A 19,928-nucleotide genomic window follows, 5' to 3' on the forward strand; every position below is an offset into this window, starting at 1 on the left:
TTTTGTCCCGCCATAATGAAAATAATAATGACATCTCAAAATATATTAATGACCTCATTAATATGTATGTTTTCTGTATCATCCATGATGGCTTGTTGTTCTATTCTCTTTGATGACTCATGGTTCACATCCTCGTCTTTCGTTATCATGCCTTCAATAACCATATTTTCCGCATGCTTGTCCTTGCCTTTCGCGTCCATGTTTTCCTGAAAACCAAAGCATATATTAGTATTAGTTCCTCGTCCGAGTTTTGCGATAAGCTCGGTGTGCCAAAACTTCCAAGTTCTTTTTCTATTGTTCGGTGACTTGTTCTCAGATACATTGCACACTTGTTCTTGTTTGTTCATGCTTGCTGAAAGTTAAATGTCCTTTTAGAAAAACTCTGTAGCCAAAGATAACCTGCTGAAGCTGGAATTCTAATGCTCTATTTGTCTTTAGCTTAAGTATTAATCCAAGTGATTATCTTGCTGTACCCATGTTTACTATGAAGAATGATTAAAAATAATCTAGCCAATTGCTTCAGTTTTTGCAACAAAATTCTAACTATTTACATGTTCATGCAGAAAACATTTTTACCTGTCATTCTCCGAAACAAATATACATTGATCTACTTGCTGCTACTTTTATGAAATGTTCTGATTCTGATTCAGAGCACCATACATAGCAGCATACATACATGTATGTATGAATGTATGGGCTATAAATGTGCAACCATGTCTTGGTTAATGCCTTGCTGCATGCTCGTTCTCGTGTAAAAATTTAATACTGTACACTCCATACTAATTGGAAAGGGAAATACTCCATACTTTTTTGAAAATATATACACTGCACTCTCTAAAAAATGGCATCACATCTGTTTTATGGCCATACTACGAACCTTTTCTCGTATAGTATGTGGCACTGTTTGAATATACTCTTCTTTGGATGAATATACTACTCACTTGGATACAAAGAAAATAGGTTCTATGATTTTTTGGAACTAATAAAATTCTATACTCCAGTTTCAAAAGGAAATACACATATACTCCATACTATATTTTATAATATACTCCATACAGTACAAATAAGAGCAGTATGTACTCTTCCTTACGTGTGTACTTGAGACAGTGCGGCCACCAGGGCGAGGACGGTGTGGACACTGGAGATAGGGCAGCGCACGGGGATGTGCCGAGGTCTGCCCGTGAAGCCGCCACCGGTGCGACGACGGCGTGGACAGCAGATTTAGGGCAGCTAACCGGGAGGGGTTGAGGTCTACTCGAGACAACACGGGCAGCGGGGGCAAGGACCAGGAGAGTGCAAGAGAGGTGGAGGAGAGATGAGGGCGAAGAGGGAAGGTCCAGGAGAGTGGAAGGGCGATGAGAAGAGATGAGGGTGAATGAGATCGTGGACTGCCGCGTTGTGGGAAGGAGATCGTGGACTGCGGGATTCTAGGGAGGGAGATCCAAAATTTTAGGGATCGTGGATCTTTATCTTTTATTATACCCCATGCTTTTCGTTTTTCTTTTTTATTATATCCCAGACATATATAATTGATGGAATTTTTTCGTAATACACTTTAGTATACTAATATTTGTTTCGGCTCATCGGATAGTTTCTTGGAATTTTTATGTGCTCATTGTTATACATTTTTATATAGAAAAAAATTATCTTTTTCTGTACCGAAATATAATCCTTGTATCATTTTGTCTTGGCAGATAGTTCATATTCGTGAGTTATCACGGAAGTAATTTCGGTTGTTCGAGCAAAACAGAAACCATCAAGGTGAATTTCGTTGCTATGTTTTATTATTATTGTTGCTGATCGTGTCTAATATTGCTGCTGTAGCAGCATCAAAGTAAGTGTTGCCATGTAACAAGAATATGCTTGCCATGCCTCCATATTTACCAGATTCGAACGCATGCTGCTAGTCAAAACAATGAGTTAACAAAGAAAAGATATATTAGCTGCACTCCGAACAATGAGCCAATAATCTGTCCAACTGACAGTTTTATAAACAAACAAGTTCTTCTATCAATTTTGTATCAGCAGCACCTCAAATGTGACATGAGTACATCCTACATTATCATACCGAGGAGTCCTGATAGTATCCCAAATTCATCGACGCTGAAGGTTGATAAGGTTAGACTGGACTGTCAGATACATATGCATAGGGCTGTATCTCACATGACTGCGTTCACATCTCTGAATTATCAATATGGTTGGTATATGTTGAGAAATTCTATATAAGGATCATGGTGCTCGTCTCCTCCAGCTCCAGGTCCAGCTCCCCCTGCCCCTGCGCCTGATCCCCACCGTTGTCTGGGCCGCCGTTTGCCTGAAAACAGAGCAAGCAGCTATAGTTTACTGGTTTCAGAGGATTAACTTTACTGCACTCACATAGCTGAAAACGTAACTGTCAGAAAAATAGCCGTTCGGATATAATAAGACATACAAACTGATTATAAAATATTATTATAATATCTGACAACGAATATGTGGAAGATGTGCATGCATAGATATTACTCAGTACATATTACTCATGGACATACAAACTGAGAAAGAATATGACTCCATCTTCATTTAGAACTTCCCTCTCCAACCTGCTACTTATAGTATAACTTTCCAGGTTTCATTTTTGTTTTTTTTTGTTTTCAGAGCGTACTGCAGAATAGTAAATATTTAGGCTCATAATATACTTGTTGAACCAAAGTGTTTAGCTCATTTAGCATACCCTTAGCTCATTTAGCACAAATAGTTGCACAACAGTTCAAAACAGTAGCACAAGAACACAGTAGCATACATTTATATCAAAGGGGGATGACATGCAGAAGCAGATAAAGGCTCTTACCTTTTGCTGGATGGAAGAAGATACTCCTGTGTTAGCCCCTCATCCGCTACTTCTTCTCATTAGTTTAGCCTGTAAATGAAAAACAATTAACGTTAAATGCAGGAGTAGTTTCAGATAAATTAACATATTCATGTGCGCAAATACATAATGGAATAACGCACCTCCCTCATCTCTCAAAACATCTCTATAGACAATGTTCTTGGTGCTTTTCCCAGATTTATTAACCTCCTTGTTTGGCTTGGCCAAAATCCGTGTCGTCTCCCTCGACACCCCCCTTGACAATGCAACATATAGCTGACCATGTGAGAATACTGGCTCGGGAAGGTAAATACCGACGTTCGGGATCGTTTGGCCCTGCGCCTTGTTAATCGTCATTGCAAAACTCAGGCGAATGGGGAACTGTTTTCTTTTTAGTTTGAAAGGAAGTGAGATGTCCTCCGAGGGCGACATAGGGATCCTAGGTATGAACACCCTCTTTCCAGCATGCTGACCACCAACAATCTCTGCGTCGATTGCATTATCCTGGAAGGCTCTAATCATAAGACGTGTTCCATTGCATAGGCCATTATATGGGTCGAGGTTCCGTAGCAGAATGACCGGACAATTGACCTTTAATCTCAATACATGCGGGGGCAAGCCATTTGGTGTGATCGAGTTTAGAAAATCAATCGTGTAATTATTCTGCATGTCATCCTCGATTGAGTCGAAACTATGGTATAGCTTTTCTTCGCCTGGAAACCTTGAGATCATCTTGTCATTCAGGGCATCGACATGATCATTCTTGGTCGAAAGAATAGCACGTGTGCTCATGTACTCTCTCTATTTAGCATTAGCATGCAACGATGGGAAGACATCTTCGATGAGCTTGTTCATAGCTGTCTCATCCTCGATATAGGCAATCACAGTGTCGTTAGGGAGACGCACATAGTCGTCACCAATTGTCTCTTCTGTACCATTGCTGATCCTCAGGAGGTATTCGGAGAACCAAGGATCAGCTTGTGCCCGCATATTGCGTGTGAGGCGTATCTTGCGGATCTTCTCCCTCAGATAGGATCGTAGAAGTGTAGCATCTGTGATTTGTGCTCTTGTCCCACGTGTCACAACAGGAAGGACCTGCCTGAAATCCCCACCAAAGACTACAACCTTCCCACCAAACGGCAAAGGACATCCCATTATATCCTGAAGCGATCTATTAAGCGTCTCAACTGCTTGACGTTTTGTCATAGCAACCTCGTCCCAAATAATCAATGACGCCTGTTTAAGCAACTCCGCTGTACCACTCTGCTTAGTGAAACTACACATGGTGTTGTTGGTGAGCTTGATTGGAATTTTGAACCTGGAGTGCGCAGTCCGTCCTCCGGGCATTATCGACGCCGCTATCCCTGATGTAGCAGTTGCGATCGCTATCTGGCCCATTGAACGCACCTTAGCAAGCAATGCCTTGTATAAGTATGTCTTGCCAGTGCCTCCTGGACCGTCAACAAAGAATATCTGGCTTTTTTGTTTCATCACATGATCCATTATGTCATTATAGCCAGCAAGCTGCTCATTGTTCAAACTGCTAAATAAATCTAGGTGTTCTTTGTCCACGTTGATTTCCCTCTCCTCTGTTACCTCTTTGTACTCACCGTCATCACAACCATCAGTGTCAAGCAATTCCGGAAGTCCATATCCTGCAATATCCTTCCCCATGGATTGCAACATATCCCTAATATCTCCGAGGACCATCTGCTCAAGTGCTGCATCATTGGATTGATTACGACGGTAATCCTCAGACATCGATGCTAGATGTTTGTCCCATAGCTGTCGGATATCTGTTACCTCACAAAACACCAGTATAGTCGCAAATAACCGTCTGAGGGTAGAAGGCATCTGAAATGTGGCTGCCTCCATCATGCAATCATCGATAGTTCTATTGTGCTCAATCAGGCCTAAGTGCTCACATGCCTCCCTGAAGGAACTGGATGGATTGCCATTTACAGTTTTTAAAGCATCGAATGAAGTTGGACTTCAGACATGACTTAGGAGCACACGCAAGTAGTATCTTTCTCCTTCAGCAGGGTGTGCATACACAAGTCTTCCAATCTGTAATCTCTTAGTTTTTCTATTCTGCCACTTTTTTTTCCAGGTATCCATCTGTAATGTTCTGGAAAGTCTCTGTACAATAAGTTCCGTGCTACTGGAAACTTCCGGTTCATCTCAAAGTATTCTGTAAGCATGGTCTTGGAAGAAGACGGTCGTGCTACAACATCTTCCAGATTTTCACAAGCTTTAAATGTAACTATATGCATATTTGGCAAATGAAGCTGGAGTTGTAGCACAGATGGACTGACACCAAACAGTTTAAAACGAAAAATCCTGTATATAGCCTCTGGAGGAGATACATAGCGTGCATCCCTATATTGCCGGATTTCATTGATGATTCCACCATCATTGATGATATCTTGCTTGCATGCAAACGATGTACGATCATGCCCTTTATAGATGTACTTGAACAAGTACTTGACTGCCTTGATGCTGGAGCATGCTTCTACATTAATGTGGCAGTTGTATCGCATAAGCAGAGAAGGGTTGTAAGGGACCACCCACCTATTGTCCAAATCTGCTCCTCGGATCCTAATTCGCTGCCCATCGTCCCTCCTCCTGTAGATGGGATATGAGTCTTTCCCTTGTTGTGTGGCATCGCAAAAATCTCGGGGGTAATGGAACCGACATTGTCCATCAACCATGCATGGGCAACTTTTTTTCAACTCACCACATGGTCCGTGCAACATGTGTTTGACGACCAGATCATGTAGAATTGGGTGTTTCTGTTTGTCCGGTATCTCTGCACATATCACCCGGTCATAGTCATCTGGAGTCGCTAACTTGCGTTTTGCTTTCATGATTAGAAGTACATGGTCATGCGGGAGACCTCGCTTTTGAAACTCGGTGACATGTACATAGGCCGCGACTTCTCCGAAATGCTTCCCCTTAGTTAGTAAGTCCATCATATCTCGCTGTTTTGCACTGTATACTCTTGTAACCAAGTCTGGGCGGTCCTGCGGCATTTGTCCAGGCAACAGTTCCTCGGTTATCTCCTGCCAATATGGATTGCAAGTCATTGTGATAAAATAATCGGGTTTACCCGACCGCTGCACTATTGCCATAGCATCCAAGAACCTCCGCTGCATGTCACGATCACCACCAGGAAATGTCCGTGGAAGCACGATTCTTTTGCCAATTCGATCACCGCGTGACTCACCGGCAACGACGGTGTCAACAAGACCCTGTAATAGCATACCAGGTTATACTCAAAGCATGTGTTATCCACCACATAGTTATATTATGATGTATTACAATAAACACAAGCACATTACTGTTGGAATTATGCCCTAGAGGCAATAATAAATATAGTTATTATTATAATTCCTGTATCAAGATAATCGTTTATTAACCATGGTATAATTGTATTGAATGAAGACTCATTTACATGTGTGGATATATAGACAAAACACTGTCCCTAGCAAGCCTCTAGTTGGCTAGCCAGTTGATCAAAGATAGTCAGTGTCTTCTGATTATGAACAAGGTGTTGTTGCTTGATAACTGGATCACGTCATTAGGAGAATCACGTGATGGACTAGACCCAAACTAATAGACGTAGCATGTTGATCGTGTCATTTTGTTGCTACTGTTTTCTGCGTGTCAAGTATTTGTTCCTATGACCATGAGATCATATAACTCACTAACACCGGAGGAATACTTTGTGTGTATCAAACGTCGCAACGTAACTGGGTGACTATAAAGATGCTCTATAGGTATCTCCGAAGGTGTTCGTTGAGTTAGTATGGATCGAGACTGGGATTTGTCACTCCGTGTGACGGAGAGGTATCTCGGGGCCCACTCGGTAATACAACATCACACACAAGCCTTGCAAGCAATGTGACTTAGTGTAAGTTGCGGGATCTTGTATCACGGAACGAGTAAAGAGACTTGCCGGTAAACGAGATTGAAATAGGTATGCGGATACTGACGATCGAATCTCGGGCAAGTAACATACCGAAGGACAAAGGGAATGACATACGGGATTATATGAATCCTTGGCACTGAGGTTCAAACGATAAGATCTTCGTAGAATATGTAGGATCCAATACGGGCATCCAGGTCCGGCTATTGGATATTGACCGAGGAGTCTCTCGGGTCATGTCTACATAGTTCTCGAACCCGCAGGGTCTGCACACTTAAGGTTCGACGTTGTTTTATGCGTATTTGAGTTATATGGTTGGTTATCGAATATTGTTCGGAGTCCCGGATGAGATCACGGACGTCACGAGGATTTCCGAAATGGTCCGGAAACGAAGATTGATATATAGGATGTCCTCATTTGATTACCGGAAGGTTTTCGGAGTTACCGGGAATGTGCTGGGAATGACGAATGGGTTCCGGGAGTTCACCGGGGGGGGACCCACCCCGGGGAAGCCCATAGGCCTTGGGGGTTGCACACCAGCCCACAGCCCAAGAAGGCCCTATGCACCATAGGAAGAAAATCAAAGAGAAAAGAATAAAAAAGGAGGAGGTGGGAAAGGGAAGAAGGACTCCACCTTCCAAACCAAGTTGGATTCGGTTTGGAAGGGGAGACCTTCCCCCTTGGCTCGGCCGAAACCCTTAGGGGTCCTTGGACCCCAAGGCAAGGCTCCCCCTCTTCCCCCTATATATACGGAGGTTTTAGGGCTGATTTAAGACGACTTTTCCACGGCAGCCCGACCACATACCTCCACGGTTTTTCCTCTAGATCGCGTTTCTGCGGAGCTCGGGCGGAGCCCTGCTGAGACAAGATCATCACCAACCTCCGGAGCGCCGTCACGCTGCCGGAGAACTCTTCTACCTCTCCGTCTCTCTTGCTGGATCAAGAAGGCCGAGATCATCGTCGAGCTGTACGTGTGCTGAACGCGGAGGTGTCATCCGTTCGGCACTAGATCGTGGGACTGATCGCGGGACGGTTCGCGGGGCGGATCGAGGGACGTGAATACGTTCCACTACATCAACCGCGTTCACTAACGCTTCTGCTGTACGGTCTACAAGGGTACGTAGATCACACATCCCCTCTCGTAGATGGACATCACCATGATAGGTCTTCGTGCGCGTAGGAAAATTTTTGTTTCCCATGCGACGTTCCCCAACAATTACCTGGTACAGGTCAGCGCGGATGACCTTTCGATTTTCCGGCTTTGAGTACCACTCAAGCCGCATAGTCTCGATCTTAATATACATGTCAACAGCCCATTGTTGGAAAAGTCGCCCCCCGAAGAAGACTATGTTAAAAAGCTTCCTCCTGACTTGTAGCTTGAAGCAATAGTATTCCCTTGCAGTAACAAATTTCCTGGATTGTGTTACATCTCCTTCATTGTCAGCAAAATACTCATCTGGGTTCTCCTCATCATCTTAAGATACCGAACATAAGTATCAGTATGGTGGTTTTACCTATAATGGTCGACAACATACAAATTGGATATTTAGCAATGATGAATGATACCTGAAGGTAAAACATGGGTCGTGGCATCATGGGTCGCGTCATCCTGTTGTGTAATATATGAAATGCAACGATTCCAACCAGTCTCTCCACATGGGAAGAATAGTGGATATGACAGTGGGTCGTGGCACCCATAGTATGCTCTAATATATAGTGGCCGGTTTCCTTTTTTCACATGGACGACAACACTCCTGTCGAAGCAATTTTGTGGGTCACTGCCTTCAAACCATATGGCTGCCACTTGGGAGGTCATTGGCGCATTATACCTTCGCTGATACAACTTGATATCCGTGTTTACTGAGATTTTGTACTCATCTAGATTTGGAACCGACCCAAGCCTTCTGAAAGTTTGTGCATACGGGTTACGCTCTAGTATTGTCAGAATCTTTCGTATGAGGTCTATATTAAGATCTGGAGACCTATTAGCCCTGTGAACCAAGTTTTGATCTGTATCATAAATATATAGCTGCAAATGTCGAGGGCCATTATCACCCGGCACCAGATCGTCAAGAGCGTGGTACAGCCCACCACATGCACGGAATGTATATACGCCACTTCCTGCCGCGGTGCTTACTCGACGATCAAGGGTGACTCCTAGACTTGTGAATGAGAAGTGCGAGTTGAAATACCGAATATGCTCTCTGAAATATTTAGCGTCCTCATCATCTTGACTTGTGAACAACCGTCTCAATTCTTCTGGAACATCTGGAGTAAATAATCCGACTTTTCCTTTTCTGCAACAAAATGCTGGGCCCTCGAATGGAAACCGCAATGCCCCACAGTGTCGACAATCCGCAACCTTTCTTAGGACGTGATTCTTTTTAGGTAGGTTCCGGTATATTAATTCATCTATACTTGCTACGGGTGCTGCTCGTGTACTATGACGTCCATCTTGGAACGATTCGAAAGCAACATCTACAACGGTAGACACAAGCATCACATCATCAGTAAACACTTATAAAATTTGCACTTGAGAGTGCTAAACAATGAAAACAAAATACACAATGGACACACCTTGACCCATATAAATTCTAGCTTCTTCACCAGGCTCATGGTATGCACGTTCTCCACTATGCAATGGTTCCAAGCAGTCTAGCAGGGTATATATTGGTCAGACAGAAGTTCTAACTTATGGTTGACGACCTTTATACGTGAACGCAAGTATGTGTTTTACCTTGTAAACTGGTATGTTCAACAACGTGCTCAAAAATTCCATATGGATCATCATCCTCGTCCTCGCCTGGTAGAAAATCACACGATCATTAGACCATATGAATGTCGCAATATCCCATTACAGGTTATTAGTGTTTTCAGTACCATGCGAAGCCGGTTCAGCAGGTCTTCTCGCATCATTACATGGCCTATTTACAGGTTGATTGGATCCGTTTGAAGGTTGTATACCTGAACATACGGTAGAGAACCCAGATTTATGCCAAAAGAAATCATGTTGGGCACATACAAAATGATTATATCTCTGAACTAACCCGCATATTCGATTGTGGAATCTTTACCATGTAGTATGCTCAACTGGGGTACATTAACAGTTGAATTTTGGGTGAGATGCCCTGCATGCAAAATAAATTTTCATCCAGGAATGATCACAGCCACGGTCTAATCGAAACCCAAAATGACATGACCAACATAACAAAGTCAGTTAAATATAACTTGTGAAATATCTCTGATGATGCTGCTAGTTGGTTGAATTAGCCGACCTAGAGGCACATCAATAGCGATTTCTGAGCTTCCATGTCATTGCCGCCTCTGATACACATCATTCCTACGCAACCAATTGGAATCCTCCTCGTTTGTTAAATTAATCTCTTGGTTAACCGGGACGCGTGCATGAGATGAATTTTGCATACTTGATAAGCCTGCGATAAAATTTCAGCAACAGTGCAGTAAACATTGATTTGGTCATGTTAGATGAGCCAAGAACACACAATCATATTACATGCTAACCCACAAACCTGTAACATCACATGTCAGCCTTTGTAGTTCGGTGACACCGGTTTGACCTGTAGTTGGTGTGTGTGACACCGTGGTATCATCGTTCAGGAGTTGACTTGCAGTCTTTCTCCTTTCACGGGATATGCATTAGCGTTTTAATATCTCATCCATGTTTCGTGCATATCGCTCCCTGTCCCTTTGCCTCCTCAACTCCTTAGGGTCTGCATAGAAAGGTAATTAGTATGAACACATAAGGTTGTATCTACTGTTTTGAGCATCATTACCATGGGCATGGACAACTGGGTTTGTGTTTCATTTTCTTGTTCAGCTCGAAGTTGTCCACTGCATGCACTATCCACATTGTGCGAATAATGTTCGCCAACCATTTGCCCCTGCATCTCAATCGTGTCCATATCTATGGCACCTTAGTGTTAGTTTGGTGCATTACATCTCATCAGTTGTATGAACAACACATAGTAATGCAATATGAGCTCTTTCTTACCTAGAGACATAGGCACGGACGTATTTGTTTCATTTTGCTGGTCAGTAAGCACTGGTGTTGAAGCAGCTTTCTTATCACGGGCCTCACGACGTCTCTTAAGAATGTCATCTTTATTGCGTGCATAGTACTCTCTGTTTCTCTGCCTCTTTAATTCTTTAGGGTCTGCATAAATACACAGACCAAGTTGGGACATAAAAAAACATTATTGTAAGTTAGAAAAGGTTGTTGATAGTTACCCGAATTTTGGTTGTTACTTATATCCTGAAATGGAGTGCGCGCCCCCGCACCGTTGGAATCAGACATATCTTAGCCTTCAAATGAATATCCCTGTCATTTAATTTTGAGAAGCATGATTAAAGATGTTACATAATTGCAGTACCCAAAACAGTTGCCATAAACAACATGGAATTAAGATTTATGATCTATCATACTATATGTACGCAATTGCTATGATTCTTTTATTCAATTCTTAGAGTCAAGTAGCAGTCATTTGCAGAGCATACATTGTTTATATATTGTATCTACATAGAACCAGCTATTTGCATACGTGACTAAACTTTTCATATAATACAATTATGCTGCCAAACATATAATACAATTCTTCTAAATCCTAAAATTTCCAGTTTTGTGCTGCTAAACATATAATACATTTCTACTGCCAAACATACAATACAATTCTGCGAAATGCTAAACTTTCCAGTTTTTAGATAATATGAGCTGATGCTAAATGCTAAATGCTAAAAAATTCTGCTGACAAACATATAATAGATTAGCTGATTTTTTTGACGTAAAAAAATTAAGAACGGGTCTGGGCCAAGGCCGGCGGCTCGTTCGGCTAGTTTCTAGCGTGGTTGTTGGCTTCCATGACTGCCTGTTTTACACTTGAGTTGAAAAATTCTGCTGCTATCAAATGTCAGTTAACTACTGCTGCTATCAGGTTCATGTAGTGAGATGAAAAATTCTGCTCCTAAACATATAATACATTTATGCTGCCAAACATACTAGTATACATGCACAGCTGGAAAGCCAATATACTCTGCTATCATCTCTTCTGTGCATAGATATGGTCATGGTGGTTGTAATCAGGTAACCATTTTGTCAGATAATGCCCTTCATTTTCATGAATTTTTGTCATGACCAATAATTTTACCAATTTGTTGGTATTTAATTTTGTATAAGTTAATCGAATTGTGGAAATGAAACTATAGATAAGTGGTGTTGAACTTACATTTCACTACTTTTTGTGGGACACGTGGTTAATGTGGTTACCTCTTTACAGCTTGCACTAATTTTCTCCTTTAAACATTGTAAAGATATTTTGGAGGCATAAAAACTTGGAACCGGCGGGCTGGTGAGAGCTTATGGTGGGGTTGCTTCTGAGTGCCTTAAAGATGCTCCTACTTCGTGGGAATGGATCCCAAGGTGTTTACTCCGAGTCACATGCAGAAGTTCCAATTGACATGAGCTTGGGAAGCCTAGAGAGGTTCTGCAATTACTTACTCTTTGATGCTGTTGTCTGTTTATGAAGTGTTGCACACATGAATGCAATCTCTGGGATGGGATCGATGCTTCCAAAAGTATTTGTAACTGTAAAATGATGTGACATGCATGCTATGACCCTGTTTTTTTAAGTGCTGTTGACAACACACAATTTTAATCCTATTTGTAAGTTAATCCTGTAAAAAGATGCAAAGACCTTGTCTGACTATCTACTGATCTTGTGAAGCTGATGTTGTCTTCATTTAATTTGGTAGTTGATTTATTCCCTGGTACCCCAATTAATGTAGCAAAACAGTCCATTGACAGAACATGAAATCGAGCAGTCAAGGAACAAATGGCTGCTTTCCAGATTAGCTTAGCAGTCAGCAACATACATAGTTGTAGATGCCACTGATGTCTGCTAATGTTTCATGCGCTTGATTCTATTGAACTGTTGTGTTGATATGTTAATTTACTTTCATAAACTATGTGCTAAAGATGTCTTATGGTGTGTGTGTTTTGAAGTTACCATATCATCACTGGGTACTCATATTTGTGCACTTTGGGCGTGTTTGGTTGCATTCTCATCTCAGCATAGTTGTTCCCGCTTCGTGCATGCTCATCTCAACACCCCTCTTCATGCATGCTCTCTTCATGCATGCATCTATTGTATTTGTGTTAAGCTAGTGCGGAGTCATGCATCCTTCATACACTCTACCAAACACCCATTCGTGCAATATGTTCAATCTGCTCTTGCCTCATTCGTGCAATAGTTTGAAGATGCAGGAAGTTGTCTGTAATTATGACTTGGTGGGTATTTTCATTTGAGTCTCCTGTGGGAATGGAAGTACAATTAGATCTCTTGGGTACAGTCTATAACCAGGTATAGTGAGCATATAAACAAAATATTTGTACTGGAGACACCAATACTGATTTTCAGACGATTAATTAAATAACAAATATAGAGTTGCTATTATAAACATTTGTGGGGTATATCATGTTGCATGTATGATGTCTGCTAAATGTTAAAAAAAAATTGCTGACAAACATATAATACATTACCTGATGCTAAATTGTAAACTCTCCAGTTTTCATATAACTGTGCACCTGTGCTTTCTTTTTGTATCTGCAGCCGCGTTCTGTCGCCTCGCGTCCCGGTAGTCTAACTGCAGGATGGACTCCAGGCTGATCCTTTGTCAGCTGGCGATGGCGACGCAGCAGGCCAGCGGAGGGGGAGGAGGAGGAGGCGGACGGGGAGGGGGAGGAGGAGGCCGACGGGGAAGGGGGAGGAGGACGCGAACGGGGAGGGGCAGTTGGACCCGGACCGGGCTGGTCCTTTGCCAGTTGGCGATGGCGAAGCTTCAGGCCAGGGGAGGGGGAGGAGGAGGCGGACGGGGAGGGGGAGGAGGAGGCGGACGGCGAGGGGGAGGAGGAGGCGGACGGGGAGGGGGTGCTGGACGCGGAGGCCACGGCGATGTTGCAGGCCACGGCGTGTGCCGTTTATTCCTCCTATTTTTGTGCACTTGATTGGCTCCTCTGTTTTCTTTCCCTCCTGCCGCATATCGTTTTTCTCTGTACGTGGGGGTGGAGCACGGTCAGCCTAACTGTAATTGGTAAATGCACACTGTGGTGCTGCCTTGATGGTCGATAGGCGTTAGATTTAAAATTCTTTCCTAATCGTGTGGTGGAGATCCTTGTTCGATTTTGTGTGGGTAATACCTGTGTGTACGTAGGGAAGTTTACGTTTGATTTTTTATTAGTAGTATAGATGATCGGAGGAGGAGTCAGCTTCCTAGTTTTGTTTTGATATACGTGTGTGTATATATATATACTAGCAAAAGGACCCGTGCGTTGCAACGGGACAAAAACAATTATAATCTCCAATGGTGCTGATCATATTATGTCTTTAAAATTTTAGGACATTTTTGAAATGCATGAACATTTTTTGAATTAGCAAACATTTTTTTCAATTGCACTCAAAAAATAACACACAAACTTTTTTTCAAAATCATGGACTTTTATTGTTTTCACAAACATTGTTCTCAAAATTATGAACATTTTTCTGAATATGCGAATATTTTTACAAAAATCCTGAGCATTTTTTGAATCCACAAACATTTTTTATTTTCTTCAAACTTTTATTTCAAAATTCCTAGTTTTATAAATTGCAAAAGTTTTTCAAAGTTCTAAATTATTTAAACTAAAAAAAGGATCAGAAAAATGAAAATAAAAAAAGGGACTAAAAACAGAGGTACGAACTGTTTTTAAGATTTTTACACGGACTTTTGTTTAAAATAGTTGACTTTTTTATTTCATGGACATTTTCTCAAAGTTTACATATTTTTTTATATGCAAACATTTTTTAAAACTCCTGAGTAGTTTTTGAATTCTAAAAAAAATATGTTTTTTTGAATATTTTATTTCGAAATTCTCAGTTTCTTAAAATTGAGAAAAGTTGTATGAAGTTCTAAATTATTTAAAGTAGAAAAACAAAATGGAACTGAAAAGAAAAATAAAAAACTAAACTAAAAAAACAGACGCCCACGGATGGGCCAGCCCAAACAGGTGTGCTGCATCTTTTTCCAATGCCTAGAGCGTAATATAAGAGGTGCCTACATTGGCCGGCCCTGTCCGGAGATTTTCCTGTTTGAAACGATTTTTATGACTTATAGGTGGCATTGGTGGGTAATTTTAGTCAATTTTAAGGGCAATTTGGATGACGTACGAAAGAAGCACTATTTGCTTTATCTCTCCCTAATAATAAAGCAAATACGTTTTCTGGTCGTCCGTCTTGAAAATTACCCATAAAGTTTGCATAAATTACCCACCATGTCACCGGTAAGTAATAGAAAACGTTTCATAAAACAAAAAATCTTGGGCTGGGCCGACCCATGTAAAAAACTTCCTATATTACACCCTGCACGCTGGGAGAATATGCAACACACCGTATGGGCCGGCCCATGCACAGGCGCCTGCTTTTAGTTCCATTTATTTATTTATTTTCAGCTATGTTTTATTTTTTTATTTTAAATAATTTAGAACTTCAAATAATCTTTAAAATTTTAATAAACTGAAAATTATAAATCAACACATTTCAAAAATTAAAATGTTTGTGACTTTAAAAACTGCTCGGAATTTTGTAAAAAATGCTCGCATATACAATAAAATGTTTGTAATTTTAGAAAAATATTTGTACAATAAGAAAAGTCCATGATGTCAAATACAATTCCATGTATTAAAAATTATTAAAGGCATTTAAGAAAATGCTTTCTAATTCAAAATATGTTAATGCATTTAAAAAATGTCCTATATTTTAAAAACAGCTAATGCCTGTTTTGATAGTTTATTTTTTTTATTTAAAATTTTCCTTTCCATTTTTTTTATTTATAATTTAAATGATTTAGAATTACAAAAACTTTTGCATACTAAAAAATAGGAATTTTGAATTAAAATGCTGACGAATTTTTATTTTGAATTAAAAATATGATTAAAAAAAGCGCTGTGTTTTTTTGCAAATTCCAGAACAATGTCCATGAATTTAATAAATATATTACTGATTTATAAAGATGTTTGTTTATTCAGAAAACTTCATGCGTTTCAAAAAATGTTTGTGAATTTAAAATAAAATCCTCCAACATCAAAAATTATGTTCGTCTTTTCTTGAATTGGTCGCCAATTCCAAAGAAAATATTTAAACCCGTTCGAAATATAAAAAATATTCACGATTTTTAGTAAATGTTTGTAAATTGTAAAAAATGTTCTCAATTTTAAAATTGTTCCCATATTTGTAAAATTGTTCAAAAATATCTAATGTATGTAGTTAAACATTAATGCTTCTAAGTCTATGTGATAATATACCTGTGTGAATTTTGAAGAATTAACTGTTGGATGCATCGGATTATTATTGTATGTTTTCTAAAAAAAATCTTGAAATTCAAAATAAATCTTTGAGTTACCAAGATTTTTGAAAATGTAAAGATTGCTTCAACTTGTGAATAAATTTAAAAGAAGAAACACCTTCTTGCATTTTGTGTATAAAATTTCTAAATTAAGCGATGATATGTGAACATAATGTTTTCACCATCATTGAAGATTATGTTTTTTTTCTTTCGTGACAACGCACGGGAGTATTAGTAAACGTAGGATAAGATAAGAGGTAAGATAAGATGTACACGCATCAATGGGTCATCGAGGTGTACTACCCTAGCAGAGGCAGAGGCAGAGCAGAGCAGCCATATATGTCGGGCACTGGCTCCAGCTTGCGGCCCGGCTGCCTGCTGCACCGCCGCGTGCGCACCGACTTCGACGACGACGACCAGCAAGACCTAATCGCCGTGCAGCCGTTCCAGATCCTGAGATGCGTCAACAAGGCGGCGTCCGGCTTCCCATCCCAGATGCAGGCCTACGCCGACAAGGTGGTCCAGGGCATGGGCATCGGGGTGCACCTCGCCGATGCGCCGTCGGGCATCTCTTGCCTGGGCCTACGAGGCGCCAGCCCGCTGACCAACGTCGAGGCCGTCGACGACAGAGGCATCGTCGTCATCACCACCCACCTTTCTCCACGACTTCAGCCGCATCATCTATCTCGTCTACGACGCCGTCAATGGGTCGCTCCACATGATCCCCGAGCCAGACAGCCCCTGTTGGAGGTTCATAGGCATCACCGTTGGCATGCTCATCGCGCGGCCACGCCATAGCGAGGACGACTATGCCCTGGTCCTCGCAGGCAAGTGGGCGGACGACGCCGCCGGTGGTCTACAGTGATGGCGTCGCCGCCTTGCAGCGCCGCTCTTCTTGTACCTCTTGTTGTCTCTCACAGCTCACTCTTCTCAGAATATCTATCATCGCTCTTCACTCTCTCTGAAGAACACACACACATGCCTGAGAAGAAACTCACTCACACACACCCCTCACCATGGAGAAACTAGCTTTGCTGCTACTCCCGGTGAGACATACATTGTTTCACAAGCCCTCACACTTGATGTAATGTAGTTACATGGCTTAAATAGCCGACTCACTTGGCTATCACGCAGCCACTACTCCACTACCTGCACGCACATGCACACATGCATGGTCAAGCCCGCAAACTGCTTGATCCACTAATCGCTCCCATTAGCCGGTATCTAGGCCGCAAGTAACAGTGCCTCACACGGCCACACGATTCTGCCGGTGAGCCACTCCGTTGATTACTTGGTCCTTAACTAAGCCTATCTATCAGCTATATTTAACTAACAATGCATGCAACTAACTAACACTACTAGCTTTGCATGCGTTACATATGGTCACGTCTCTACATATGTACACAGCCGCAGCTTCTAGTGTTACAACACATCTACAAGTTAAACATGCTCTAACACTTATAACAAAACTAGTAAAGGAACCCGTGCGATGCAACGGGAGTAAACCATACAACACGTCCTAACCTAATAATCATGACTTGAGATCTTTATTTAAACTCACATCTGCGTTGATAATGTGGCAATGTAACTTTCCTCTCCAACAAAGGAGTGAAGTGATTCTCACGCGTCGCTTACTAATCATATTGGCTCGCATAACAGAACCTCTAACGATGCATAGTTGAGAAGTGCACAATGTTTTTTTTTTTTGACGTGAGAAGTGCACAATGTTTGAAAGATGCAACAATTCAGTTATATAAAACAAATGTTTACTTATGGACAAAAGATGTTGAGGTCGAAGCTAGCATGTTTAAGCTAACACAACATCACAATAGTAATCTGAAGTTGGAAGACAACAATTAGAATTATTGGATTGCATCATGGAGAGCCAGCACGATGGCAAAAATCATATAGAAAACAACAGTTGTGATTAAATGAATCCAGTGACATGATGATTCACTTGAGTGGAAATTTAGAAACATATCTTGTTATTGGATAAATAAAAGAAGGGTCAACCATTGAGATCAAGATCTAATTGATGAGTAACTTTGCTGCTCCATCACTCGGATCCTTGTCCTGTACTTTATGCTTCCTCCTTCCCTTGTGTATGTTTCTGCAAAACCATTTAAGATGGAAAAATAAGCAAGAAAAAACAATAATGGTACATCAGAAAGTAGAAAGAACTGATGGATACTAACCATGGGAAACTTTCAGATTGAAGATCTAGCCTAACTAAATTAGTGTGTACCAATTTGTTTGCAGAGAAAATTCAAATCATGCAATATACTGTATGCTTGACCTGATGTGTGGCCATATATAATTCTTAGCCAGATTGGACGGTAAAATGTACGTACAATACATGTCACAGCTTAGTGTGTGACCACACAGTTGCAATGAAACTCTAAGCAGAACATTCAGAGCTTGGTAACTTGTATCATTATTGTTTCGCAATCATTGGGATAGTTTGGAAGTTGGGATCATGCAGGTGTACAACGGTACCAATTTACATAAGCTGGATTAGACATACCTACATATCCAATAGCTAACAAAACTTGAGCTCAAAATCACTCTTTAAACAATCGGGTCATATTTCACATTGTCAAGGTAAAGCCCGTAAGCAGGTGCCATAGGAGGTGCAGCAGTCATTGTCTTTGCATCCAGAATTCTCTCCACTGCATCAAATGTAGGTAGACATATCACAATAAATAAACATTTTAAAACTTTACTTCAATTCTTGGTCCATTAATCAAAAGACAATACTAAGTGAATGTTAGAGATAAAACAAACCATCGGCAGTTGTTAGATCTCCGATCCCATAACCGAGGACCTTGATGAAGGCCTTCGCCAAATCCTGTTGCAAAACCAAGCACAAGACAGTACAGAAGATGGCTTCTACGACATACAACCCGATAGCAGCAATTCACCGCATGCATGTCAATGCACAGACCTTGACATGGCCGAGCTGGGTGATCTGGTTCCCAACGTTAGGGATGGGGATCGGGCGACCAGCCTTGAGCCGGTGGAAGAACCACTCCTCCACGGGGTTGTAGTTGAGAGGGTCGTAGATGTAGACCGGTCTGATGGACGTCCAGTTCACGCCGCTCGTCTCCAGCAGGCTCTGTGTCTCCAGCTTTTCCTTATGCCGGCTTTTTGGGTCCACAGTGTCGGTCTACCGGTTGGATGGGCATATGCTTGCCACGAGTCAGTAATGGTGACGACTTCATGTTGACATCCATATGAGTGGTATGGAAATATACCTCAAAGTGTGGGAGCAGGTCTGACTTAAGGTAGACTCCTGCCGATGAGCAATAGATAAACCTGAAAATAGTACCAGAATGCTAGATAGTTCAAAATAGTAGACAACATAACAATGTTGCATTGGTTTTATTTTACCCAACAACTCCATTTCTTCTTTCATTGGTTCAAAATTTTATCTCAGTATACTTCTTGTTTTAGCTTAGGTGTCATCAGACAAATTTATTCCATATAGTTTCACTATGACATGACAAGCTAGCTCTTATTTGATAGTATTTATAGCCTCGCTCAATGGTGAATTTCCTCGAGCAGCCCGCACGAGTGCCTCCTCCCTTGTTCTTGGACTCCTTGAACGCGCCAACAAGTTCTTCATCCTGGAACTATTATCCCATTCCCAACTCCATTAAAAGTCCATGCTCGTACCTCTTCTTCATCCTGGAACTATTATCCCATTTCCATCTCAATTAGAAGTTGCTGGAAGAATATGCATCAAAAAAATAGTGCATGTCATAA

The sequence above is a fragment of the Hordeum vulgare genome, chromosome 5H (assembly GCF_904849725.1).
Source record: "Hordeum vulgare subsp. vulgare chromosome 5H, MorexV3_pseudomolecules_assembly, whole genome shotgun sequence".
NCBI lineage: Eukaryota > Viridiplantae > Streptophyta > Magnoliopsida > Poales > Poaceae > Hordeum > Hordeum vulgare.